This window comes from Amia ocellicauda, chromosome 12 (assembly GCF_036373705.1).
Source record: "Amia ocellicauda isolate fAmiCal2 chromosome 12, fAmiCal2.hap1, whole genome shotgun sequence".
Classification (NCBI taxonomy): domain Eukaryota; kingdom Metazoa; phylum Chordata; class Actinopteri; order Amiiformes; family Amiidae; genus Amia; species Amia ocellicauda.
The window spans coordinates 23,707,653-23,734,883 of record NC_089861.1 but is presented as its reverse complement, the minus strand read 5'-3'; the positions used below and the strand labels follow the sequence as shown (position 1 = coordinate 23,734,883).

The 27,231-nt window shown below is 43.5% G+C and overlaps 5 non-coding genes across 5 annotated transcripts; all 5 read right to left on the bottom strand.

Annotated features, from left to right (window-relative positions):
- Positions 1-8,331: 8,331 nt before the first annotated feature.
- Positions 8,332-8,438, bottom strand: LOC136765488 (U6 spliceosomal RNA). The gene has a single exon (XR_010821678.1). It is a non-coding gene; the product is annotated as a U6 spliceosomal RNA (small nuclear RNA).
- A 4,409-nt stretch (positions 8,439-12,847) lies between these two features.
- Positions 12,848-12,954, bottom strand: LOC136765477 (U6 spliceosomal RNA). Its single transcript, XR_010821669.1, has one exon. It is a non-coding gene; the product is annotated as a U6 spliceosomal RNA (small nuclear RNA).
- A 4,409-nt stretch (positions 12,955-17,363) lies between these two features.
- LOC136765466 (U6 spliceosomal RNA) lies at positions 17,364-17,470 on the bottom strand. Its single transcript, XR_010821658.1, has one exon. It is a non-coding gene; the product is annotated as a U6 spliceosomal RNA (small nuclear RNA).
- A 4,403-nt stretch (positions 17,471-21,873) lies between these two features.
- On the bottom strand, positions 21,874-21,980 carry LOC136765455 (U6 spliceosomal RNA). The gene has a single exon (XR_010821647.1). It is a non-coding gene; the product is annotated as a U6 spliceosomal RNA (small nuclear RNA).
- A 4,402-nt stretch (positions 21,981-26,382) lies between these two features.
- Positions 26,383-26,489, bottom strand: LOC136765443 (U6 spliceosomal RNA). The gene has a single exon (XR_010821636.1). It is a non-coding gene; the product is annotated as a U6 spliceosomal RNA (small nuclear RNA).
- Between the last annotated feature and the right edge of the window lie 742 nt (positions 26,490-27,231).

Below are 27,231 nucleotides of genomic sequence, written 5' to 3'. Positions count from 1 at the left end.
GGGGAACTGACCGTCCCCGGAGGTGGGTCCCATCATGGGATCCTGAGCTCCCCCAGATCTTGTATACGCCAGTTCTTGTAGGCTTCCTCCTTGCCCCTCTGATGGACCTCCAGATTGACATAGTCTCTTACAAACACCATGCCCCTCCGCGCGATGACGATCGGGTCCAGCTCCTGCTTATTGAACAAACAGATGTTCCGTCCCTCCCACAGTGCCTGCTTCACTGCGCAGACGACACGCCACCAGCACCTCAGGGTAGATGATGAAATTCCCCTGGCCGGACCGTACAGGATCTGCTGGGCGGTCGCCCGCGCAGGAACGGCAAACCTGTGGAGGAACGGAGAAAACAGGAGCCAGACCCTGTGGGCGGAGGGGCACTCACTAAAGATGTGATCCTCCGTCTCCTTCCCCAGGCAACCCTTATAGGGGCAGGTGTCATAAGGAGCTATGCCCCTTCTGTGCATGAACACTCGGGTGGGGAGACACCGACTCACAGCCATCCAGGAGACATCCTTCTGCGTGTTCGTGAGGCAAACGTGCGTAGCGTTAGCCCAGATAAACCGGCAGGTTTCGGGAGGGAAATCTTCTATCCGGCTGGTCTCCTGGGTAGATCTCATCTGACTACAGATGGTCTTGTAATCCCAGGAGGCCAGCACGACTTTATGGAGGCCTACTTCGAGCGCAAAGGCTCGGAGCGCCCTGTAGAACGGCGGGGGATCCCACGAGTGCGGCCTGGTGTTATCCATGGCGCAGAGGCCGAATGGTCTCAGGCTGCTGGCAAAATAAAAGCGGTTCATAAAACTCACTTTCTTGCCAGCAGCCTGGATGTTCTTTACCACATAGGCCAGCCCCTGCGCCTTTATCAGCCGCACAACGTCCGGGACCCCCCTGCCTCCATCCAGGGTACCCTTCACCATCTGTACTCTTTTCAGCCTCTCCATTTTGCTCCCCCAGACAAACCGAAATATAATTCGGGTCACTAGTTTTGCGATGACCTTGTCTGGGGGGAAGATCATTCCTACGTAGAGGAGTATCGGGAAGAGGATGGCCTTTACGACCAGCACCTTACCAGCCATCGTCAAGGTCCTTGTGCTCCAGCCGTGGATCTTCCTTTGGACCTTCGCTATGGCCTCCTCCCAGCTCCGGGTGCCCGTGTTGGTCCCGTCGATCGTGATCCCCAGAACCTTGATAGACGGCTTCACAGGGAACACGGTCGGCGGGCCCCGGCCGACAGGCCATGCCCTGGAGAGGTAGACCTCGCTCTTGGCCTTGTTCACAGCGGCCCCCGTCGCCCTGCAGAAGCCGTCCAGCAGTTCCTCGACCCTGGCCACGGACGGAGCGTCCGTGCAGACCACGGCCACGTCGTCCATATAGGCCAGGGCCTTCAGTTGCTCTCCGCCGGAACCCGGGAGATGGAAACCTGTCGCCCGGACGTCCCGGCGGATCGCCTGCATGAACGGCTCCAAGCAGAGGACGTACAGCAGGGCCGACAGGGGACAACCCTGCCGGACCCCCGACCTGACCGGAAATGGTTCGGTCAGGTGGCGGTTCACAAGGACCCTGCTGCTTAGGCCGCTGTAGATGATCTTGACCCACTTCCTCAGGCCAAGAGCGAGACCCATCCTCTCCATGACAAGCTGCAGGTATTCGTGGCCCACTCTGTCGAAGGCTTTCTCCTGGTCCAAGCTGATTAGGACCAGGGGAAGCCCTCTCTCGTTCGAGTAGGCCACGACATCCCTGAGCAGCATGGCGTTGTCGGCCGCCGATCTCCCCCGGGCACCACAGACCTGGTCGGGACCCACGACTTGAGGGAGTGGCCGCTGCAGCCGGAGCGTCAGTGCTTTGGCCAGTATCTTGTAGTCGGTGCAAAGGAGGCTGACTGGCCGCCAGTTCCTCAGATCTTTTGGGTCTCCCTTCTTGTGAAGAAGGGAGAGGATACTCTTCTTCATCGAAGGGGCCAATCTGCCCTCTCTGTACATCGACCCCAAGACCTGGCCCAGATCTACCTTAAGCACCTCCCAAAAGATCTTATAGAACTCAGCAGGGATCCCGTCGGGACCCGGTGTCCTTCCAGAGTTAAGACTCTTTATCACCTGGGAGAGTTCAGTGGTGGTGATCTCTGGATCCTCCTCCTCCTCCTCGTCCCCCTCATTGCGGGACTCCAACAGGGACAGAAAGTGATGGATCAGATTTTGATCCACCACCTTCTGATCGTACAACTCCCTGTAGAAATCCCGCACCACTGTCTCAACAGCCTCTCTGCCCTCCACCTCTTGCCCCGAGGAGTCGATCATGGAGGACATTGCAGGCCGCCTCTCCTTCGTTTTCTTGAAGAAGAAGCGGCTGCATTTCTCATCGTCCTCCATGATGCGGACCCTGGAAAGGACCTTGATCTTCTCTTGCTCCTCCCGATAGAGGGCGGAGAGACTCAGTTTGACCCGGGCCACCTCCTCAGCTAGGTCGAAGCCTCTGAGCTGTAAAAGACTCAGGCGCTGGAGGCGGGCGTTTAGATGGGAATATCTCGCCCGCCTCTCGCGAGCTTTCCGTTTCCCCAGCTGAGAGAACCTATTAAAACCTCATTCTTTGCTGGCAAGTTCAGATTCACAGAAGAGTTCGACTCACCCCTCATGAGATGGATGGGCCTGAACGTTCATGCACAACTGATCAACACGTGGTTTGAGCCGGCTCAAGGACGATCGCATGTCATGCTCTACATGTAGATGTGCTCCCTGCTTCGTTTGGAGTACTTTCGGTGTACAAAAGCCTGCCTCATATAGGTAGGTTGTGGCAAAGAGCGAGAGGCATCAGATGGCTTTTTCTCCCAGCAGTGGAAATTCATCTCTCACAGATCTCCAAGACTCGGATGGGGGTACGGCAATACACACTCACCTAAAGGATTATTAGGAACACCATACTAATACTGTGTTTGACCCCCTTTCGCCTTCAGAACTGCCTTAATTCTACGTGGCATTGATTCAACAAGGTGCCGAAAGCATTCTTTAGAAATGTTGGCCCATATTGATAGGATAGCATCTTGCAGTTGATGGAGATTGGTGGGATGCACATCCAGGGCACGAAGCTCCCGTTCCACCACATCCCAAAGATGCTCTATTGGGTTGAGATCTGGTGACTGTGGGGGCCAGTTTAGTACAGTGAACTCATTGTCATGTTCAAGAAACCAATTTGAAATGATTCGACCTTTGTGACATGGTGCATTATCCTGCATCAGAGGATGGGTACATGGTGGTCATAAAGGGAAGGACCTTGGCTTTTAAACGATGCCCAATTGGCACTAAGGGTGTGCCAAGAAAACATCCCCCACACCATTACACCACCACCACCAGCCTGCACAGTGGTAACAAGGCATGATGGATCCATGTTCTCATTCTGTTTATGCCAAATTCTCACTCTACCATCTGAATGTCTCAACAGAAATCGAGACTCATCAGACCAGGCAACATTTTTCCAGTCTTCAACTGTCCAATTTTGGTGAGCTTGTGCAAATTGTAGCCTCTTTTTCCTATTTGTAGTGGAGATGAGTGGTACCCGGTGGGGTCTTCTGCTGTTGTAGCCCATCCGCCTCAAGGTTGTACGTGTTGTGGCTTCACAAATGCTTTGCTGCATACCTCGGTTGTAACGAGTGGTTATTTCAGTCAAAGTTGCTCTTCTATCAGCTTGAATCAGTCGGCCCATTCTCCTCTGACCTCTAGCATCAACAAGGCATTTTCGCCCACAGGACTGCCGCATACTGGATGTTTTTCCCTTTTCACACCATTCTTTGTAAACCCTAGAAATGGTTGTGCGTGAAAATCCCAGTAACTGAGCAGATTGTGAAATACTTAGACCGGCCCGTCTGGCACCAACAACCATGCCACGCTCAAAATTGCTTAAATCACCTTTCTTTCCCATTCAGACATTCAGTTTGGAGTTCAGGAGATTGTCTTGACCAGGACCACACCCCCAAATGCATTGAAGCAACTGCCATGTGATTGGTTGGTTAGATAATTGCATTCATGAGAAATTGAACAGGTGTTCCTAATAATCCTTTAGGTGAGTGTATTTCATTTTCAAATCCACCTGGTTAGAGATTTCACTTCATTCCTCTAGTGCCCTCAGGTGCAAATCACCTTTTGTAGATTCAAACGGATTTCTGATCCAATTCACATGACCATTGGCCAGCTCTATGAAGTCATCTTTGAAATACTCTTTCAAATGTGTCAGATTCCCTGAAGAAGAGGCAAGATATTGTTCACTGTGATGCTGGATATGGCAAGTTCCTGGTGAAGGGTTGGGAACATTTCAATTATACACTCGTCTAGTTTCTTCTCCCACAGTCAGATCTTCTCAATCAATGCTCGCACCTTATCTTGCACATTCAAAATGCTCTGATCCCGTCCTGGCATGCTCCGATTAAGTGTATTTAAGAGCTGAATATGCCAACTTGAGCACCCATGATTTATCATCAAAACAGCTGGCAAACTGAGAACTGACAGATTTCAGGAACTCACGCAACGCGTTGCGCAGCTCAAACACTCTGGTAATCACTGACCCCTGGGATAACCAACGCACATCAGAGTGCAGCAGCAGGCCTTCAAAAGAGGCTCCCATCTCATTACAGAGTTTAGCAAAAAGCCTGTCTTTCATGGGACATGGGACCACACTCTGCTTGCCAGTCATAGCAGCAGTGGCATCTGTGCACACCCCCACACATCGCAAACACTCAGTAGCATCTTCTTGCATGTTATTGGCCAGTGCTTGAAACATTTCCTGCCCTGTTGTCCTGCCCTCAAGGTCTTTGCAAAATAACAGCTCCTCAACAAATGTTCCAAATGATCTCTGATAAGTCGAGCGTATACAAGAAGTTGTGCTGTATTCTCAATGTCTGTGCTTTCAAATATTTTTAATATATAGAAGTAATTGCTCGGATACGTCCTGTGCCATGTCCGATATGCGTCTCTGCACGGTACTAGTTGACAAGGGAACACTCTCACTTTGTCGAGCTGCTTCTTCGCCTAACAATATAGACAATATCCTTGGCAGCAGGTAATATCAAGTTATCTCCAATGCCGCATGGTTTCTTCGCACAGTCAATGTGATATGATGCTAAAAACGAAGCCTTCTGTTCTCTTTCTAGAATGGTGGCTTTTTGCTTCAATGCACTGGATTGCTGAATTAGCCCTGCCGACTTTTGACTGAAGAAATCAGTGAGCTTCATTTGGATTTTTCTGGTTTAAATGCTTCTTCACTTTTCTGACCTAAAACACATTTGGGGTATTAAAGCACGTCTTTTTTCTGCACCGACACAAATCCATACTCGATGTCAGAATAATCTAAGTTTCTCAATTTCGATCTTCCTCTTACTATAGTTTCCCTTGCTGTTGTGGTGGAACGGCTGGGACTGATGTCATTGTCATTTTTGCACTTCAGAAATCTGTCCATTGTTGAAGATTTCTTGCTAAGATTTGCAAGCTACTTGATAATACGTCTAATCACTCAAAGGACCGCCGTTTCAGAACCTCTGCCGTAATTAACCGCGAATGACAATAATTGATTTTAAGTTTCACTGGTTTAAAATAAAATATCAAACGTAATGAAATGTCAATGTACCATTTGTAATGCAGTAATATGGTAGAATTGGTCTGGGGTCTGAATAATTTTGCAAGGTACTGTAAATGTGCTGTTAATCAGAAAATTGGTTTGATAAAATCACAATACAAGTAATAATCATAAACTTAGCTGACTCCTGATGGGTGGTTTTTCACTTTATTTTCGATTCTGCCTCTTCCAGCACGTTTTGGACCTATTATAATGATTGTAACAGAGGTTGCAGGAGAGCATAGGTACTTCTTACATACATACTATGCACCAATCTTGCCATTAATGGTAAAGCAAAGTGCAACAGCAAGTTATATATCAGAAATAAATAACCCTGAAACTGGAACTAAACACGTATGAAATAGTGTGAAGTATGAAGTATGAAATGCAATGTGCCAACAGTCCTGACGTTTTCACTGATATAGTGACATGTCACAGCAAGGTCGGAGATGCATGTGTCAGAAGTCAGTGATGCATAGGGGATGGCCTGCAAATTAGATTGAATCTATTAGGTTCTATTTTCAAGTATAATTTCATCCAAATGAACAATACACCCAATAGACATTTATACTCACAGTTAACTCTGTGTGATGCTTTTTCTTCCTCAAAGCGCAACATGTTCAGATTCTTCACACTTTGTCTGTAAAATTCACACTGTGATATCTTGGGTCTTGCCTACATTTCAGTTCAATGCAGCTCTACACAGTCTTCTCAGCTTCACGATAACCTTCTCCTCATCTACTTTGTGGCCAGGGGGGTCCTCTGCATACTTTCAGGGGTATGTTACTTGAAACAGCCGTGTAGAGGTAGAGGCAGAGGACCCCTAAGGGACCCCTAACCCTTTCTACTATCAATAGGACTTAAAATGGTTCTGGGGACTTTCTTTTAATTCATAAAAAGCCACCCTCGCAACGCTCATATTCCAATGTAAGACACTACATTGAGGCATGAGGGACACCTTTTTGGGTGTCTATTCCCAGTTTCACAAATTGCTCCCCAACATAAAACTACTGTACTTTAGAAGGGGACCCTTTCTAATATCAAAGGGAGTAGGAATGGTTTGGGGACTTTCTTTTAAATATCCGAAAACAACCCTTGGAACGCTCACATTGCAATATAAGACACTACATTGTGGCATACGGGACAACAATTTGGGTGTGAAATCCCAGTTACACAAATAGTTCCCCAGCGTGAAACTATTGTAGCACTATTGTACCTTAATGCCACTATTACTTTTACAAATTCTGTTACGTTTAACAAATTGTAGAAATGTGTATAAATCATTACTATTATTGTTGTTATTAGTATTCAAGTTTAAAATTTATATTATTTACAATATGTAATACAATATTTTCAATTAAAACACAAGTTTCTGAAAGCCCAGAATAAGTATTTGTCTGAATTGGACGTCTTTGTACATCATTCCACTGTTCCGGCGTTCCGGGTTTTACCCAGTCACTCTTCTGATGCCACTTTCTCAAACAAAGATGAATGAACCTCTAGCCATGTATGACACGTGATGAAAATCATGGGCGTTTCATCGAGGCCATTTCAGATTTCTGTATAGGAGCATCAAATGTGTAGATTTCTGATCGTAAATGTAATCATAGTGTAATAAATGCAGAAAGATACTCTTGAGTGTAATCGATTGAGATTTAAAGGAACACATTTCATATCCAAAAAGTAGGTCACACAGCAAAAATGAATTAGCACATTGAACACTGTAAGCGTTTATGTTTGCTAAGAAATACATATTATTATTAATAATAATAATAATCACCATACTATTCCACATTCTAAAATAAAATAAAAAAAGTATGAATACGAGATCTAAATACAGTTTATATACATTATAAACCACATTATCCTCAAATGTGATCACAATTCATACTACTTAGTAGCAGTGGTGGGGGGGTAGTGTTACATGTTTAAATGCAAACAAAAATAAACATACCTGCGGATCCTGATGATGGCTTATTTCTTGCCAACCTCCCATACAGGCCAGTGTTATGCAGAGCTCTTGATATGGTTGACTGGTGCACCATTACTCCACTCCCAGCCACTGAACTCTGTAGCTCCTTCAAAAGGATTGCTGGCCTCTCTGTGGGTTCTCTCACAAGTCTCCTTCTTGTTTGAGCGCTGAGTTTTGAGGGGCGGCCTTTTCTTGCCAGTGCCTGGGTGGTGTGATGCAGCTTCCACTTCCTGATTATTGATCCAACTGAGCTCACTGGATATCCAACCACTGGGATATTATTTTGTACTCATTTCCTAATCTATGTATTTGTATGACTTTATCTGTAACTTCTGTAGAATGCTGTCAATTCCACTTTGCACTGCCCCTAGTGGTCTGGACTAGGAACTTCCACTGTAACCAATTTGAAATGCAGCGTTTCGGCAAATGTCTAGTTTCTATGTATTCTGTTGTGTTGTGGGCCAATGCTGTTGTGTTGTGAGATAATGCTGTTCTGTTGTCACTTAATGTTGCTGTGTTGTAAGTATTTCATTGTTTTGTGAAATGCAGCATTTTCAGAAATGTTTTGTGTCTGTTAATGTTGTTGCGTTGTCAGCTTTTGTTTGCTTCGCTAACACTGGGTTGTGTTCTCGAGGACCACCATACAGAAGGTCCTAAAAACATGCAGTGAACTTCCAGGGCCTTAACCTTACTCCCTACACCTGTCCCAGCCCATTGTGCAGCTGCTCTGTGTGGGGAAACAGAGGGGAACTTCACAAAAGGCCCAAAATATGGAACGCTTCACGAATTTGCGTGTCATCCTTGCGCAGGGGCCATGCTAATCTTCTCTGTATCGTTCCAATTTTAGTATATGTGCTGCCGGAGCAAGCACAAACAGTGGGGCTGCGTCACGGCTACAAATACGCCAGAACCTCCCTGCACCACCAGCTCAGGGCCTAGCGTGTGGATCGCTGCTAGACCCCGGAATACACAGTGCCACAGCCTGTCCTGCACATTGCCCCTGCCAGCCCCAACTACAGATCCTGTACTGCTCAAGCTCACTGTCCTGTACGATACCGACGCATTATTCTGGAAAACAGGACATTCTAACAGTCCTTGAGGCTGGAAAACGCTGTATTATGGGCTGTTGGCTAATGTGACAACTGCTGGCCAATCATGCAGGGCGGGTGGAGACAAGCAGAGGCAGACAGCGGCTCTCCTTCTGAGATAAGACGCGTCCTGACTCAGGGACACGGACATTCGATAGCGCGCCTCAGACACGCTCTGCTCTGCTCTGCTCTGCAGGACGGCACAAGGGTTAGGCTTCGTAAATTTAATAAATGCCCGGACTTTATGCTTTAAATATGCCTAAACCTATGCCCTAGCCTTCATATATTACTCTTTACTGCACACGTTCTGCTGCAGTACTGAAACATGTGCACAAGAGGGCTTTGGCAGTAATCTCCATAGAGATATAAAGACACACAGAGCCATGTTACAGACCCAGGCAGCTCAGTTCAGGAATCCCCACATCAGTATTTTTTAGTATTATTCTGAAAAAACGCTGTGATTTTACAATTTGAACATTGCTAACCCTAACCCTAACCCTACACGAAATATTACTTCACAGTATTTGGCTGCAGTACTGTCAAATGACCACCAGACGGCACCACCAGTAAACTCTATAGAGATATAAAGAACCACTAAGCTGTGCTACAGTCCCAGGCAGCTCAGCAATCCCCACATCAGTATTGTGGACTATTATACTGATATTGAACATGCAGTTGATTATATAATTGGTAACGTTGTTTTAATAAAATAATAAAACAATAAACACTGCTTTCACAAATTCCTTTCTTCCAGTCAGTGGCTGCAGTAACAAGCCACAACCACCAGAGCCACGCTACACTGCTATATACTTACGACAGGCGCAGGCTGATCAAATTACATACGTCTTATTCAGTTTTAGGGCACTGGTTCAGTCCTGTAATTCAGGCAGGGATTCCCAAACATCTTCTCCCCAAAAAGAAACGTTGCCAACCAGATTCTGCCTGAGGACCCCCACCTATAAAACATGCTGCAGCTGCCTCATTACACTAGGTTAATAATAGGAGTGAACAGAGAACCTATTAAAACCTCATTCTTTGCTGGCAAGTTCAGATTCACAGAAGAGTTCGACTCACCCCTCATGAGATGGATGGGTCTGAACGTTCATGCACAACTGATCAACACGTGGTTTGAGCCGGCTCAGGGACGATCGCATGTCATGCTCTACATGTAGATGTGCTCCCTGCTTCGTTTGGAGTACTTTCGGTGTACAAAAGCCTGCCTCATATAGGTAGGTTGTGGCAAAGAGCGAGAGGCATCAGATGGCTTTTTCTCCCAGCAGTGGAAATTCATCCCTCACAGATCTCCAAGACTCGGACGGGGGCACGGCAATATATTTGACTTTCAAATCCACCTGGTTAGAGATTTCACTTCATTCCTCTAGTGCCCTCAGGTGCAGATCACCTTTTGTAGATTCAAACGGATTTCTGATACAGTTCACATGAGCATTGGCCAGCTCTATGAAGTCATCTTTGAAATACTCTTTCAAATGTGTCAGATTCCCTGAAGAAGAGGCAAGATATTGTTCACTGTGATGCTGGATATGGGAAGAAAATTGGTTTGATAAAGTCACAATACAAGTAATAATCATAAACTTACCTGACTCCTGATGGGTGGTTTTTCACTTTATTTTCGATTCTGCCTCTTCCAGCACGTTTTGGACCTATTATAATGATTGTAACAGAGGTTGCAGGAGAGCATAGGTACTTCTTACATACATACTATGCACCAATCTTGCTGTTAATGGTAAAGCAAAGTGCAACAGCAAATTATATATCAGAAATAAATAACCCTGAAACTGGAACTAAACACGTATAAAACAGAGTGAAGTATGAAGTATGAAATGCAATGTGCCAACAGTCCTGACGTTTTCACTGATATAGTGACATGTCACAGCAAGGTCGGAGATGCATGTGTCAGATGTCAGTGATGCATAGGGGATGGCCTGCAAATTAGATTAAATCTATTAGGTTCTATTTTCAAGTATAATTTCATCCAAATGAACAATACACCCAATAGACATTTATACTCACAGTTAACTCTGTGTGATGCTTTTTCTTCCTCAAAGCGCAACATGTTCAGATTCTTCACAATTTGTCTGTAATATTCACACTGTGATATCTTGGGTCTTGCCTACATTTCAGTTCAATGCAGCTCTACACAGTCTTCTCAGCTTGACGATAACCTTCTCCTCATCTACTTTGTGGCCAGGGGGGTCCTCTGCATACTTTCGTGGGTATGTTACTTGAAAAAACCTTGTAGAGGTAGAGGCAGAGGACCCCTAAGGGACCCCTAACCCTTTCTACTATCAATAGGACTTAAAATGGTTCTGGGGACTTTCTTTTAATTCATAAAAAGCCACCCTCGCAACACTCATATTCCAATGTAAGACACTACATTGAGACATGAGGGACACCTGTTTGGGTGTCTATTCCCAGTTTCACAAATTGCTCCCCAACATAAAACTACTGTACTTTAGAAGGGGACCCTTTCTAATATCAAAGGGAGTAGGAATGGTTTGGAGACTTTCTTTTAAATATCCGAAAACAACCCTTGGAACGCTCACATTGCAATATAAAACACTACATTGTGGCATTCGGGACAACAATTTGGGTGTGAAATCCCAGTTACACAAATAGTTCCCCAGCTTGAAACTATTGTAGCACTATTGTACCTTAATTCCACTATTACTATTACAAATTCTGTTACGTTTAACAAATTGTAGAAATGTGTATAAATCATTACTATTATTGTTGTTATTAGTATTCAAGTTTAAAATTTATATTATTTACAATATGTAATACAATATTTTCAATTAAAACACAAGTTTCTGAAAGCCCAGAATAAGTATTTGTCTGAATTGGACGTCTTTGTACATCATTCCACTGTTCCGGCGTTCCGGGTTTTACCCAGTCACTCTTCTGATGCCACTTTCTCAAACAAAGATGAATGAACCTCTAGCCTTGTATGACACGTGATGAAAATCATGGGTGTTTCATCGAGGCCATTTCAGATTTCTGTATAGGCGCATCAAATGTGTAGATTTCTGATCGTAAATTTAATCATAGTGTAATAAATGCAGAAAGATACTCTTGAGTGTAATCGATTGAGATTTAAAGGAACACATTTCATATCCAAAAAGTAGGTCACACAGCAAAAATGAATTAGCACATTGAACACTGTAAGCGTTTATGTTTGCTAAGAAATACATATTATTATTAATAATAATAATAATCACCATACTATTCCACATTCTAAAATCAAAAAAAAAAAGTATGAATACGAGATCTAAATACAGTTTATATACATTATAAACCACATTATCCTCAAATGTGATCACAATTCATACTACTTAGTAGCAGTGGTGGGGGGGTAGTGTTACATGTTTAAATGCAAACAAAAATAAACATACCTGCGGATCCTGATGATGGCTTATTTCTTGCCAACCTCCCATACAGGCCAGTGTTATGCAGAGCTCTTGATATGGTTGACTGGTGCACCATTACTCCACTCCCAGCCACTGAACTCTGTAGCTCCTTCAAAAGGATTGCTGGCCTCTCTGTGGGTTCTCTCACAAGTCTCCTTCTTGTTTGAGCGCTGAGTTTTGAGGGGCGGCCTTTTCTTGCCAGTGCCTGGGTGGTGTGATGCAGCTTCCACTTCCTGATTATTGATCCAACTGAGCTCACTGGATATCCAACCACTGGGATATTATTTTGTACTCATTTCCTAATCTATGTATTTGTATGACTTTATCTGTAACTTCTGTAGAATGCTGTCAATTCCACTTTGCACTGCCCCTAGTGGTCTGGACTAGGAACTTCCACTGTAACCAATTTGAAATGCAGCGTTTCGGCAAATGTCTAGTTTCTATGTATTCTGTTGTGTTGTGGGCCAATGCTGTTGTGTTGTGAGATAATGCTGTTCTGTTGTCACTTAATGTTGCTGTGTTGTAAGTATTTCATTGTTTTGTGAAATGCAGCATTTTCAGAAATGTTTTGTGTCTGTTAATGTTGTTGCGTTGTCAGCTTTTGTTTGCTTCGCTAACACTGGGTTGTGTTCTCGAGGACCACCATACAGAAGGTCCTAAAAACATGCAGTGAACTTCCAGGGCCTTAACCTTACTCCCTACACCTGTCCCAGCCCATTGTGCAGCTGCTCTGTGTGGGGAAACAGAGGGGAACTTCACAAAAGGCCCAAAATATGGAACGCTTCACGAATTTGCGTGTCATCCTTGCGCAGGGGCCATGCTAATCTTCTCTGTATCGTTCCAATTTTAGTATATGTGCTGCCGGAGCAAGCACAAACAGTGGGGCTGCGTCACGGCTACAAATACGCCAGAACCTCCCTGCACCACCAGCTCAGGGCCTAGCGTGTGGATCGCTGCTAGACCCCGGAATACACAGTGCCACAGCCTGTCCTGCACATTGCCCCTGCCAGCCCCAACTACAGATCCTGTACTGCTCAAGCTCACTGTCCTGTACGATACCGACGCATTATTCTGGAAAACAGGACATTCTAACAGTCCTTGAGGCTGGAAAACGCTGTATTATGGGCTGTTGGCTAATGTGACAACTGCTGGCCAATCATGCAGGGCGGGTGGAGACAAGCAGAGGCAGACAGCGGCTCTCCTTCTGAGATAAGACGCGTCCTGACTCAGGGACACGGACATTCGATAGCGCGCCTCAGACACGCTCTGCTCTGCTCTGCTCTGCAGGACGGCACAAGGGTTAGGCTTCGTAAATGTAATAAATGCCCGGACTTTATGCTTTAAATATGCCTAAACCTATGCCCTAGCCTTCATATATTACACTTTACTGCACACGTTCTGCTGCAGTACTGAAACATGTGCACAAGAGGGCTTTGGCAGTAATCTCTATAGAGATATAAAGACACACAGAGCCATGTTACAGACCCAGGCAGCTCAGTTCAGGAATCCCCACATCAGTATTTTTTAGTATTATTCTGAAAAAACGCTGTGATTTTACAATTTGAACATTGCTAACCCTAACCCTAACCCTACACGAAATATTACTTCACAGTATTTGGCTGCAGTACTGTCAAATGACCACCAGACGGCACCACCAGTAAACTCTATAGAGATATAAAGAACCACTAAGCTGTGCTACAGTCCCAGGCAGCTCAGCAATCCCCACATCAGTATTGTGGACTATTATACTGATATTGAACATGCAGTTGATTATATATTTGGTAACGTTGTTTTAATAAAATAATAAAACAATAAACACTGCTTTCACAAATTCCTTTCTTCCAGTCAGTGGCTGCAGTAACAAGCCACAACCACCAGAGCCACGCTACACTGCTATATACTTACGACAGGCGCAGGCTGACCAAATTACATACGTCTTATTCAGTTTTAGGGCACTGGTTCAGTCCTGTAATTCAGGCAGGGATTCCCAAACATCTTCTCCCCAAAAAGAAACGTTGCCAACCAGATTCTGCCTGAGGACCCCCACCTATAAAACATGCTGCAGCTGCCTCATTACACTAGGTTAATAATATGAGTGAACAGAGAACCTACTAAAACCTCATTCTTTGCTGGCAAGTTCAGATTCACAGAAGAGTTTGACTCACCCCTCATGAGATGGATGGGCCTGAACGTTCATGCACAACTGATCAACACGTGGTTTGAGCCGGCTCAGGGACGATCGGATGTCATGCTCTACATGTAGATGTGCTCCCTGCTTCGTTTGGAGTACTTTCGGTGTACAAAAGCCTGCCTCATATAGGTAGGTTGTGGCAAAGAGCGAGAGGCATCAGATGGCTTTTTCTCCCAGCAGTGGAAATTCATCCCTCACAGATCTCCAAGACTCGGACGGGGGCACGGCAATATATTTGACTTTCAAATCCACCTGGTTAGAGATTTCACTTCATTCCTCTAGTGCCCTCAGGTGCAGATCACCTTTTGTAGATTCAAACGGATTTCTGATACAGTTCACATGAGCATTGGCCAGCTCTATGAAGTCATCTTTGAAATACTCTTTCAAATGTGTCAGATTCCCTGAAGAAGAGGCAAGATATTGTTCACTGTGATGCTGGATATGGCAAGAAAATTGGTTCGATAAAGTCACAATACAAGTAATAATCATAAACTTACCTGACTCCTGATGGGTGGTTTTTCACTTTATTTTCGATTCTGCCTCTTCCAGCACGTTTTGGACCTATTATAATGATTGTAACAGAGGTTGCAGGAGAGCATAGGTACTTCTTACATACATACTATGCACCAATCTTGCCGTTAATTGGAAAAGCAAAGTGCAACAGCAAATTATATATCAGAAATAAATAACCCTGAAACTGGAACTAAACACGTATGAAATAGTGTGAAGTATGAAGTATGAAATGCAATGTGCCAACAGTCCTGACGTTTTCACTGATATAGTGACATGTCACAGCAAGGTCGGAGATGCATGTGTCAGAAGTCAGTGATGCATAGGGGATGGCCTGCAAATTAGATTAAATCTATTAGGTTCTATTTTCAAGTATAATTTCATCCAAATGAACAATACACCCAATAGACATTTATACTCACAGTTAACTCTGTGTGATGCTTTTTCTTCCTCAAAGCGCAACATGTTCAGATTCTTCACAATTTGTCTGTAATATTCACACTGTGATATCTTGGGTCTTGCCTACATTTCAGTTCAATGCAGCTCTACACAGTCTTCTCAGCTTGACGATAACCTTCTCCTCATCTACTTTATGGCCAGGGGGGTCCTCTGCATACTTTCATGGGTATGTTACTTGAAAAAACCTTGTAGAGGTAGAGGCAGAGGACCCCTAAGGGACCCCTAACCCTTTCTACTATCAATAGGACTTAAAATGGTTCTGGGGACTTTCTTTTAATTCATAAAAAGCCACCCTCGCAACACTCATATTCCAATGTAAGACACTACATTGAGACATGAGGGACACCTGTTTGGGTGTCTATTCCCAGTTTCACAAATTGCTCCCCAACATAAAACTACTGTACTTTAGAAGGGGACCCTTTCTAATATCAAAGGGAGTAGGAATGGTTTGGAGACTTTCTTTTAAATGTCCGAAAACAACCCTTGGAACGCTCACATTGCAATATAAGACACTACATTGTGGCATACGGGACAACAATTTGGGTGTGAAATCCCAGTTACACAAATAGTTCCCCAGCTTGAAACTATTGTAGCACTATTGTACCTTAATCCCACTATTACTTTTACAAATTCTGTTACGTTTAACAAATTGTAGAAATGTGTATAAATCATTACTATTATTGTTGTTATTAGTATTCAAGTTTAAAATTTATATTATTTACAATATGTAATACAATATTTTCAATTAAAACACAAGTTTCTGAAAGCCCAGAATAAATATTTGTCTGAATTGGACGTCTTTGTACATCATTCCACTGTTCCGGCGTTCCGGGTTTTACCCAGACACTCTTCTGATGCCACTTTCTCAAACAAAGATGAATGAACCTCTAGCCTTGTATGACACGTGATGAAAATCATGGGCGTTTCATCAAGGCCATTTCAGATTTCTGTATAGGCGCATCAAATGTGTAGATTTCTGATCGTAAATTTAATCATAGTGTAATAAATGCAGAAAGATACTCTTGAGTGTAATCGATTGAGATTTAAAGGAACACATTTCATATCCAAAAAGTAGGTCACACAGCAAAAATGAATTAGCACATTGAACACTGTAAGCGTTTATGTTTGCTAAGAAATACATATTATTATTAATAATAATAATAATCACCATACTATTCCACATTCTAAAATAAAATAAAAAAGTATGAATACGAGATCTAAATACAGTTTATATACATTATAAACCACATTATCCTCAAATGTGATCACAATTCATACTACTTAGTAGCAGTGATGGGGGGGTAGTGTTACATGTTTAAATGCAAACAAAAATAAACATACCTGTGGATCCTGATGATGGCTTCTTTCTTGCCAACCTCCCATACAGGCCAGTGTTATGCAGAGCTCTTGATATGGTTGACTGGTGCACCATTACTCCACTCCCAGCCACTGAACTCTGTAGCTCCTTCAAAAGGATTGCTGGCCTCTCTGTGGGTTCTCTCACAAGTCTCCTTCTTGTTTGAGCGCTGAGTTTTGAGGGGCGGCCTTTTCTTGCCAGTGCCTGGGTGGTGTGATGCAGCTTCCACTTCCTGATTATTGATCCAACTGAGCTCACTGGATATCCAAACACTGGGATATTATTTTGTACTCATTTCCTAATCTATGTATTTGTATGACTTTATCTGTAACTTCTGTAGAATGCTGTCAATTCCACTTTGCACTGCCCCTAGTGGTCTGGACTAGGAACTTCCACTGTAACCAATTTGAAATGCAGCGTTTCGGCAAATGTCTAGTTTCTATGTATTCTGTTGTGTTGTGGGCCAATGCTGTTGTGTTGTGAGATAATGCTGTTCTGTTGTCACTTCATGTTGCTGTGTTGTAAGTATTTCATTGTTTTGTGAAATGCAGCATTTTCAGAAATGTTTTGTGTCTGTTAATGTTGTTGCGTTGTCAGCTTTTGTTTGCTTCGCTAACACTGGGTTGTGTCCTCGAGGACCTCCATACAGAAGGTCCTAAAAACATGCAGTGAACTTCCAGGGCCTTAACCTTACTCCCTACACCTGTCCCAGCCCATTGTGCAGCTGCTCTGTGTGGGGAAACAGAGGGGAACTTCACAAAAGGCCCAAAATATGGAACGCTTCACGAATTTGCGTGTCATCCTTGCGCAGGGGCCATGCTAATCTTCTCTGTATCGTTCCAATTTTAGTATATGTGCTGCCGGAGCAAGCACAAACAGTGGGGCTGCGTCACGGCTACAAATACGCCAGAACCTCCCTGCACCACCAGCTCAGGGCCTAGCGTGTGGATCGCTGCTAGACCCCGGAATACACAGTGCCACAGCCTGTCCTGCACATTGCCCCTGCCAGCCCCAACTACAGATCCTGTACTGCTCAAGCTCACTGTCCTGTACGATACCGACGCATTATTCTGGAAAACAGGACATTCTAACAGTCCTTGAGGCTGGAAAACGCTGTATTATGGGCTGTTGGCTAATGTGACAACTGCTGGCCAATCATGCAGGGCGGGTGGAGACAAGCAGAGGCAGACAGCGGCTCTCCTTCTGAGATAAGACGCGTCCTGACTCAGGGACACGGACATTCGATAGCGCGCCTCAGACACGCTCTGCTCTGCTCTGCTCTGCAGGACGGCACAAGGGTTAGGCTTCGTAAATGTAATAAATGCCCGGACTTTATGCTTTAAATATGCCTAAACCTATGCCCTAGCCTTCATATATTACACTTTACTGCACACGTTCTGCTGCAGTACTGAAACATGTGCACAAGAGGGCTTTGGCAGTAATCTCTATAGAGATATAAAGACACACAGAGCCATGTTACAGACCCAGGCAGCTCAGTTCAGGAATCCCCACATCAGTATTTTTTAGTATTATTCTGAAAAAACGCTGTGATTTTACAATTTGAACATTGCTAACCCTAACCCTACACGAAATATTACTTCACAGTATTTGGCTGCAGTACTGTCAAATGACCACCAGACGGCACCACCAGTAAACTCTATAGAGATATAAAGAACCACTAAGCTGTGCTACAGTCCCAGGCAGCTCAGCAATCCCCACATCAGTATTGTGGACTATTATACTGATATTGAACATGCAGTTGATTATGTATTTGGTAACGTTGTTTTAATAAAATAATAAAACAATAAACACTGCTTTCACAAATTCCTTTCTTCCAGTCAGTGGCTGCAGTAACAAGCCACAACCACCAGAGCCACGCTACACTGCTATATACTTACGACAGGCGCAGGCTGACCAAATTACATACGTCTTATTCAGTTTTAGGGCACTGGTTCAGTCCTGTAATTCAGGCAGGGATTCCCAAACATCTTCTCCCCAAAAAGAAACGTTGCCAACCAGATTCTGCCTGAGGACCCCCACCTATAAAACATGCTGCAGCTGCCTCATTACACTAGGTTAATAATATGAGTGAACAGAGAACCTACTAAAACCTCATTCTTTGCTGGCAAGTTCAGATTCACAGAAGAGTTTGACTCACCCCTCATGAGATGGATGGGCCTGAACGTTCATGCACAACTGATCAACACGTGGTTTGAGCCGGCTCAGGGACGATCGGATGTCATGCTCTACATGTAGATGTGCTCCCTGCTTCGTTTGGAGTACTTTCGGTGTACAAAAGCCTGCCTCATATAGGTAGGTTGTGGCAAAGAGCGAGAGGCATCAGATGGCTTTTTCTCCCAGCAGTGGAAATTCATCCCTCACAGATCTCCAAGACTCGGACGGGGGCACGGCAATATATTTGACTTTCAAATCCACCTGGTTAGAGATTTCACTTCATTCCTCTAGTGCCCTCAGGTGCAGATCACCTTTTGTAGATTCAAACGGATTTCTGATACAGTTCACATGAGCATTGGCCAGCTCTATGAAGTCATCTTTGAAATACTCTTTCAAATGTGTCAGATTCCCTGAAGAAGAGGCAAGATATTGTTCACTGTGATGCTGGATATGGCAAGAAAATTGGTTCGATAAAGTCACAATACAAGTAATAACCATAAACTTAGCTGACTCCTGATGGGTGGTTTTTCACTTTATTTTCGATTCTGCCTCTTCCAGCACGTTTTGGACCTATTATAATGATTGTAACAGAGGTTGCAGGAGAGCATAGGTACTTCTTACATACATACTATGCACCAATCTTGCCGTTAATTGGAAAAGCAAAGTGCAACAGCAAATTATATATCAGAAATAAATAACCCTGAAACTGGAACTAAACACGTATGAAATAGTGTGAAGTATGAAGTATGAAATGCAATGTGCCAACAGTCCTGACGTTTTCACTGATATAGTGACATGTCACAGCAAGGTCGGAGATGCATGTGTCAGAAGTCAGTGATGCATAGGGGATGGCCTGCAAATTAGATTAAATCTATTAGGTTCTATTTTCAAGTATAATTTCATCCAAATGAACAATACACCCAATAGACATTTATACTCACAGTTAACTCTGTGTGATGCTTTTTCTTCCTCAAAGCGCAACATGTTCAGATTCTTCACAATTTGTCTGTAATATTCACACTGTGATATCTTGGGTCTTGCCTACATTTCAGTTCAATGCAGCTCTACACAGTCTTCTCAGCTTGACGATAACCTTCTCCTCATCTACTTTATGGCCAGGGGGGTCCTCTGCATACTTTCATGGGTATGTTACTTGAAAAAACCTTGTAGAGGTAGAGGCAGAGGACCCCTAAGGGACCCCTAACCCTTTCTACTATCAATAGGACTTAAAATGGTTCTGGGGACTTTCTTTTAATTCATAAAAAGCCACCCTCGCAACACTCATATTCCAATGTAAGACACTACATTGAGACATGAGGGACACCTGTTTGGGTGTCTATTCCCAGTTTCACAAATTGCTCCCCAACATAAAACTACTGTACTTTAGAAGGGGACCCTTTCTAATATCAAAGGGAGTAGGAATGGTTTGGAGACTTTCTTTTAAATGTCCGAAAACAACCCTTGGAACGCTCACATTGCAATATAAGACACTACATTGTGGCATACGGGACAACAATTTGGGTGTGAAATCCCAGTTACACAAATAGTTCCCCAGCTTGAAACTATTGTAGCACTATTGTACCTTAATCCCACTATTACTTTTACAAATTCTGTTACGTTTAACAAATTGTAGAAATGTGTATAAATCATTACTATTATTGTTGTTATTAGTATTCAAGTTTAAAATTTATATTATTTACAATATGTAATACAATATTTTCAATTAAAACACAAGTTTCTGAAAGCCCAGAATAAATATTTGTCTGAATTGGACGTCTTTGTACATCATTCCACTGTTCCGGCGTTCCGGGTTTTACCCAGACACTCTTCTGATGCCACTTTCTCAAACAAAGATGAATGAACCTCTAGCCTTGTATGACACGTGATGAAAATCATGGGCGTTTCATCGAGGCCATTTCAGATTTCTGTATAGGCGCATCAAATGTGTAGATTTCTGATCGTAAATTTAATCATAGTGTAATAAATGCAGAAAGATACTCTTGAGTGTAATCGATTGAGATTTAAAGGAACACATTTCATATCCAAAAAGTAGGTCACACAGCAAAAATGAATTAGCACATTGAACACTGTAAGCGTTTATGTTTGCTAAGAAATACATATTATTATTAATAATAATAATAATCACCATACTATTCCACATTCTAAAATAAAATAAAAAAGTATGAATACGAGATCTAAATACAGTTTATATACATTATAAACCACATTATCCTCAAATGTGATCACAATTCATACTACTTAGTAGCAGTGATGGGGGGGTAGTGTTACATGTTTAAATGCAAACAAAAATAAACATACCTGTGGATCCTGATGATGGCTTCTTTCTTGCCAACCTCCCATACAGGCCAGTGTTATGCAGAGCTCTTGATATGGTTGACTGGTGCACCATTACTCCACTCCCAGCCACTGAACTCTGTAGCTCCTTCAAAAGGATTGCTGGCCTCTCTGTGGGTTCTCTCACAAGTCTCCTTCTTGTTTGAGCGCTGAGTTTTGAGGGGCGGCCTTTTCTTGCCAGTGCCTGGGTGGTGTGATGCAGCTTCCACTTCCTGATTATTGATCCAACTGAGCTCACTGGATATCCAAACACTGGGATATTATTTTGTACTCATTTCCTAATCTATGTATTTGTATGACTTTATCTGTAACTTCTGTAGAATGCTGTCAATTCCACTTTGCACTGCCCCTAGTGGTCTGGACTAGGAACTTCCACTGTAACCAATTTGAAATGCAGCGTTTCGGCAAATGTCTAGTTTCTATGTATTCTGTTGTGTTGTGGGCCAATGCTGTTGTGTTGTGAGATAATGCTGTTCTGTTGTCACTTCATGTTGCTGTGTTGTAAGTATTTCATTGTTTTGTGAAATGCAGCATTTTCAGAAATGTTTTGTGTCTGTTAATGTTGTTGCGTTGTCAGCTTTTGTTTGCTTCGCTAACACTGGGTTGTGTCCTCGAGGACCTCCATACAGAAGGTCCTAAAAACATGCAGTGAACTTCCAGGGCCTTAACCTTACTCCCTACACCTGTCCCAGCCCATTGTGCAGCTGCTCTGTGTGGGGAAACAGAGGGGAACTTCACAAAAGGCCCAAAATATGGAACGCTTCACGAATTTGCGTGTCATCCTTGCGCAGGGGCCATGCTAATCTTCTCTGTATCGTTCCAATTTTAGTATATGTGCTGCCGGAGCAAGCACAAACAGTGGGGCTGCGTCACGGCTACAAATACGCCAGAACCTCCCTGCACCACCAGCTCAGGGCCTAGCGTGTGGATCGCTGCTAGACCCCGGAATACACAGTGCCACAGCCTGTCCTGCACATTGCCCCTGCCAGCCCCAACTACAGATCCTGTACTGCTCAAGCTCACTGTCCTGTACGATACCGACGCATTATTCTGGAAAACAGGACATTCTAACAGTCCTTGAGGCTGGAAAACGCTGTATTATGGGCTGTTGGCTAATGTGACAACTGCTGGCCAATCATGCAGGGCGGGTGGAGACAAGCAGAGGCAGACAGCGGCTCTCCTTCTGAGATAAGACGCGTCCTGACTCAGGGACACGGACATTCGATAGCGCGCCTCAGACACGCTCTGCTCTGCTCTGCTCTGCAGGACGGCACAAGGGTTAGGCTTCGTAAATGTAATAAATGCCCGGACTTTATGCTTTAAATATGCCTAAACCTATGCCCTAGCCTTCATATATTACACTTTACTGCACACGTTCTGCTGCAGTACTGAAACATGTGCACAAGAGGGCTTTGGCAGTAATCTCTATAGAGATATAAAGACACACAGAGCCATGTTACAGACCCAGGCAGCTCAGTTCAGGAATCCCCACATCAGTATTTTTTAGTATTATTCTGAAAAAACGCTGTGATTTTACAATTTGAACATTGCTAACCCTAACCCTACACGAAATATTACTTCACAGTATTTGGCTGCAGTACTGTCAAATGACCACCAGACGGCACCACCAGTAAACTCTATAGAGATATAAAGAACCACTAAGCTGTGCTACAGTCCCAGGCAGCTCAGCAATCCCCACATCAGTATTGTGGACTATTATACTGATATTGAACATGCAGTTGATTATATAATTGGTAACGTTGTTTTAATAAAATAATAAAACAATAAACACTGCTTTCACAAATTCCTTTCTTCCAGTCAGTGGCTGCAGTAACAAGCCACAACCACCAGAGCCACGCTACACTGCTATATACTTACGACAGGCGCAGGCTGATCAAATTACATACGTCTTATTCAGTTTTAGGGCACTGGTTCAGTCCTGTAATTCAGGCAGGGATTCCCAAACATCTTCTCCCCAAAAAGAAACGTTGCCAACCAGATTCTGCCTGAGGACCCCCACCTATAAAACATGCTGCAGCTGCCTCATTACACTAGGTTAATAATAGGAGTGAACAGAGAACCTATTAAAACCTCATTCTTTGCTGGCAAGTTCAGATTCACAGAAGAGTTCGACTCACCCCTCATGAGATGGATGGGCCTGAACGTTCATGCACAACTGATCAACACGTGGTTTGAGCCGGCTCAGGGACGATCGCATGTCATGCTCTACATGTAGATGTGCTCCCTGCTTCGTTTGGAGTACTTTCGGTGTACAAAAGCCTGCCTCATATAGGTAGGTTGTGGCAAAGAGCGAGAGGCATCAGATGGCTTTTTCTCCCAGCAGTGGAAATTCATCCCTCACAGATCTCCAAGACTCGGACGGGGGCACGGCAATATATTTGACTTTCAAATCCACCTGGTTAGAGATTTCACTTCATTCCTCTAGTGCCCTCAGGTGCAGATCACCTTTTGAAGATTCAAACGGATTTCTGATACAGTTCACATGAGCATTGGCCAGCTCTATGAAGTCATCTTTGAAATACTCTTTCAAATGTGTCAGATTCCCTGAAGAAGAGGCAAGATATTGTTCACTGTGATGCTGGATATGGGAAGAAAATTGGTTTGATAAAGTCACAATACAAGTAATAATCATAAACTTACCTGACTCCTGATGGGTGGTTTTTCACTTTATTTTCGATTCTGCCTCTTCCAGCACGTTTTGGACCTATTATAATGATTGTAACAGAGGTTGCAGGAGAGCATAGGTACTTCTTACATACATACTATGCACCAATCTTGCCGTTAATGGTAAAGCAAAGTGCAACAGCAAGTTATATATCAGAAATAAATAACCCTGAAACTGGAACTAAACACGTATGAAATAGTGTGAAGTATGAAGTATGAAATGCAATGTGCCAACAGTCCTGACGTTTTCACTGATATAGTGACATGTCACAGCAAGGTCGGAGATGCATGTGTCAGAAGTCAGTGATGCATAGGGGATGGCCTGCAAATTAGATTGAATCTATTAGGTTCTATTTTCAAGTATAATTTCATCCAAATGAACAATACACCCAATAGACATTTATACTCACAGTTAACTCTGTGTGATGCTTTTTCTTCCTCAAAGCGCAACATGTTCAGATTCTTCACACTTTGTCTGTAAAATTCACACTGTGATATCTTGGGTCTTGCCTACATTTCAGTTCAATGCAGCTCTACACAGTCTTCTCAGCTTGACGATAACCTTCTCCTCATCTACTTTGTGGCCAGGGGGGTCCTCTGCATACTTTCGGGGGTATGTTACTTGAAAAAACCTTGTAGAGGTAGAGGCAGAGGACCCCTAAGGGACCCCTAACCCTTTCTACTATCAATAGGACTTAAAATGGTTCTGGGGACTATCTTTTAATTCATAAAAAGCCACCCTCGCAACGCTCATATTCCAATGTAAGACACTACATTGAGACATGAGGGACACCTGTTTGGGTGTCTATTCCCAGTTTCACAAATTGCTCCCCAACATAAAACTACTGTACTTTAGAAGGGGACCCTTTCTAATATCAATGGGAGTAGGAATGGTTTGGGGACTTTCTTTTAAATATCCGAAAACAACCCTTGGAACGCTCACATTGCAATATAAGACACTACATTGTGGCATACGGGACAACAATTTGGGTGTGAAATCCCAGTTACACAAATAGTTCCCCAGCGTGAAACTATTGTAGCACTATTGTACCTTAATGCCACTATTACTTTTACAAATTCTGTTACGTTTAACAAATTGTAGAAATGTGTATAAATCATTACTATTATTGTTGTTATTAGTATTCAAGTTTAAAATTTATATTATTTACAATATGTAATACAATATCTTCAATTAAAACACAAGTTTCTGAAAGCCCAGAATAAGTATTTGTCTGAATTGGACGTCTTTGTACATCATTCCACTGTTCCGGCGTTCCGGGTTTTACCCAGTCACTCTTCTGATGCCACTTTCTCAAACAAAGATGAATGAACCTCTAGCCATGTATGACACGTGATGAAAATCATGGGCGTTTCATCGAGGCCAGTTCAGATTTCTGTATAGGCGCATCAAATGTGTAGATTTCTGATCGTAAATGTAATCATAGTGTAATAAATGCAGAAAGATACTCTTGAGTGTAATCGATTGAGATTTAAAGGAACACATTTCATATCCAAAAAGTAGGTCACACAGCAAAAAAGAATTAGCACATTGAACACTGTAAGCGTTTATGTTTGCTAAGAAATACATATTATTATTAATAATAATAATAATCACCATACTATTCCACATTCTAAAATAAAAAAAAAAAGTATGAATACGAGATCTAAATACAGTTTATATACATTATAAACCACATTATCCTCAAATGTGATCACAATTCATACTACTTAGTAGCAGTGATGGGGGGGTAGTGTTACATGTTTAAATGCAAACAAAAATAAACATACCTGCGGATCCTGATGATGGCTTCTTTCTTGCCAACCTCCCATACAGGCCAGTGTTATGCAGAGCTCTTGATATGGTTGACTGGTGCACCATTACTCCACTCCCAGCCACTGAACTCTGTAGCTCCTTCAAAAGGATTGCTGGCCTCTCTGTGGGTTCTCTCACAAGTCTCCTTCTTGTTTGAGCGCTGAGTTTTGAGGGGCGGCCTTTTCTTGCCAGTGCCTGGGTGGTGTGATGCAGCTTCCACTTCCTGATTATTGATCCAACTGAGCTCACTGGATATCCAACCACTGGGATATTATTTTGTACTCATTTCCTAATCTATGTATTTGTATGACTTTATCTGTAACTTCTGTAGAATGCTGTCAATTCCACTTTGCACTGCCCCTAGTGGTCTGGACTAGGAACTTCCACTGTAACCAATTTGAAATGCAGCGTTTCGGCAAATGTCTAGTTTCTATGTATTCTGTTGTGTTGTGGGCCAATGCTGTTGTGTTGTGAGATAATGCTGTTCTGTTGTCACTTCATGTTGCTGTGTTGTAAGTATTTCATTGTTTTCTCAAATGCAGCATTTTCAGAAATGTTTTGTGTCTGTTAATGTTGTTGCGTTGTCAGCTTTTGTTTGCTTCGCTAACACTGGGTTGTGTTCTCGAGGACCACCATACAGAAGGTCCTAAAAACATGCAGTGAACTTCCAGGGCCTTAACCTTACTCCCTACACCTGTCCCAGCCCATTGTGCAGCTGCTCTGTGTGGGGAAACAGAGGGGAACTTCACAAAAGGCCCAAAATATGGAACGCTTCACGAATTTGCGTGTCATCCTTGCGCAGGGGCCATGCTAATCTTCTCTGTATCGTTCCAATTTTAGTATATGTGCTGCCGGAGCAAGCACAAACAGTGGGGCTGCGTCACGGCTACAAATACGCCAGAACCTCCCTGCACCACCAGCTCAGGGCCTAGCGTGTGGATCGCTGCTAGACCCCGGAATACACAGTGCCACAGCCTGTCCTGCACATTGCCCCTGCCAGCCCCAACTACAGATCCTGTACTGCTCAAGCTCACTGTCCTGTACGATACCGACGCATTATTCTGGAAAACAGGACATTCTAACAGTCCTTGAGGCTGGAAAACGCTGTATTATGGGCTGTTGGCTAATGTGACAACTGCTGGCCAATCATGCAGGGCGGGTGGAGACAAGCAGAGGCAGACAGCGGCTCTCCTTCTGAGATAAGACGCGTCCTGACTCAGGGACACGGACATTCGATAGCGCGCCTCAGACACGCTCTGCTCTGCTCTGCTCTGCAGGACGGCACAAGGGTTAGGCTTCGTAAATGTAATAAATGCCCGGACTTTATGCTTTAAATATGCCTAAACCTATGCCCTAGCCTTCATATATTACACTTTACTGCACACGTTCTGCTGCAGTACTGAAACATGTGCACAAGAGGGCTTTGGCAGTAATCTCTATAGAGATATAAAGACACACAGAGCCATGTTACAGACCCAGGCAGCTCAGTTCAGGAATCCCCACATCAGTATTTTTTAGTATTATTCTGAAAAAACGCTGTGATTTTACAATTTGAACATTGCTAACCCTAACCCTAACCCTACACGAAATATTACTTCACAGTATT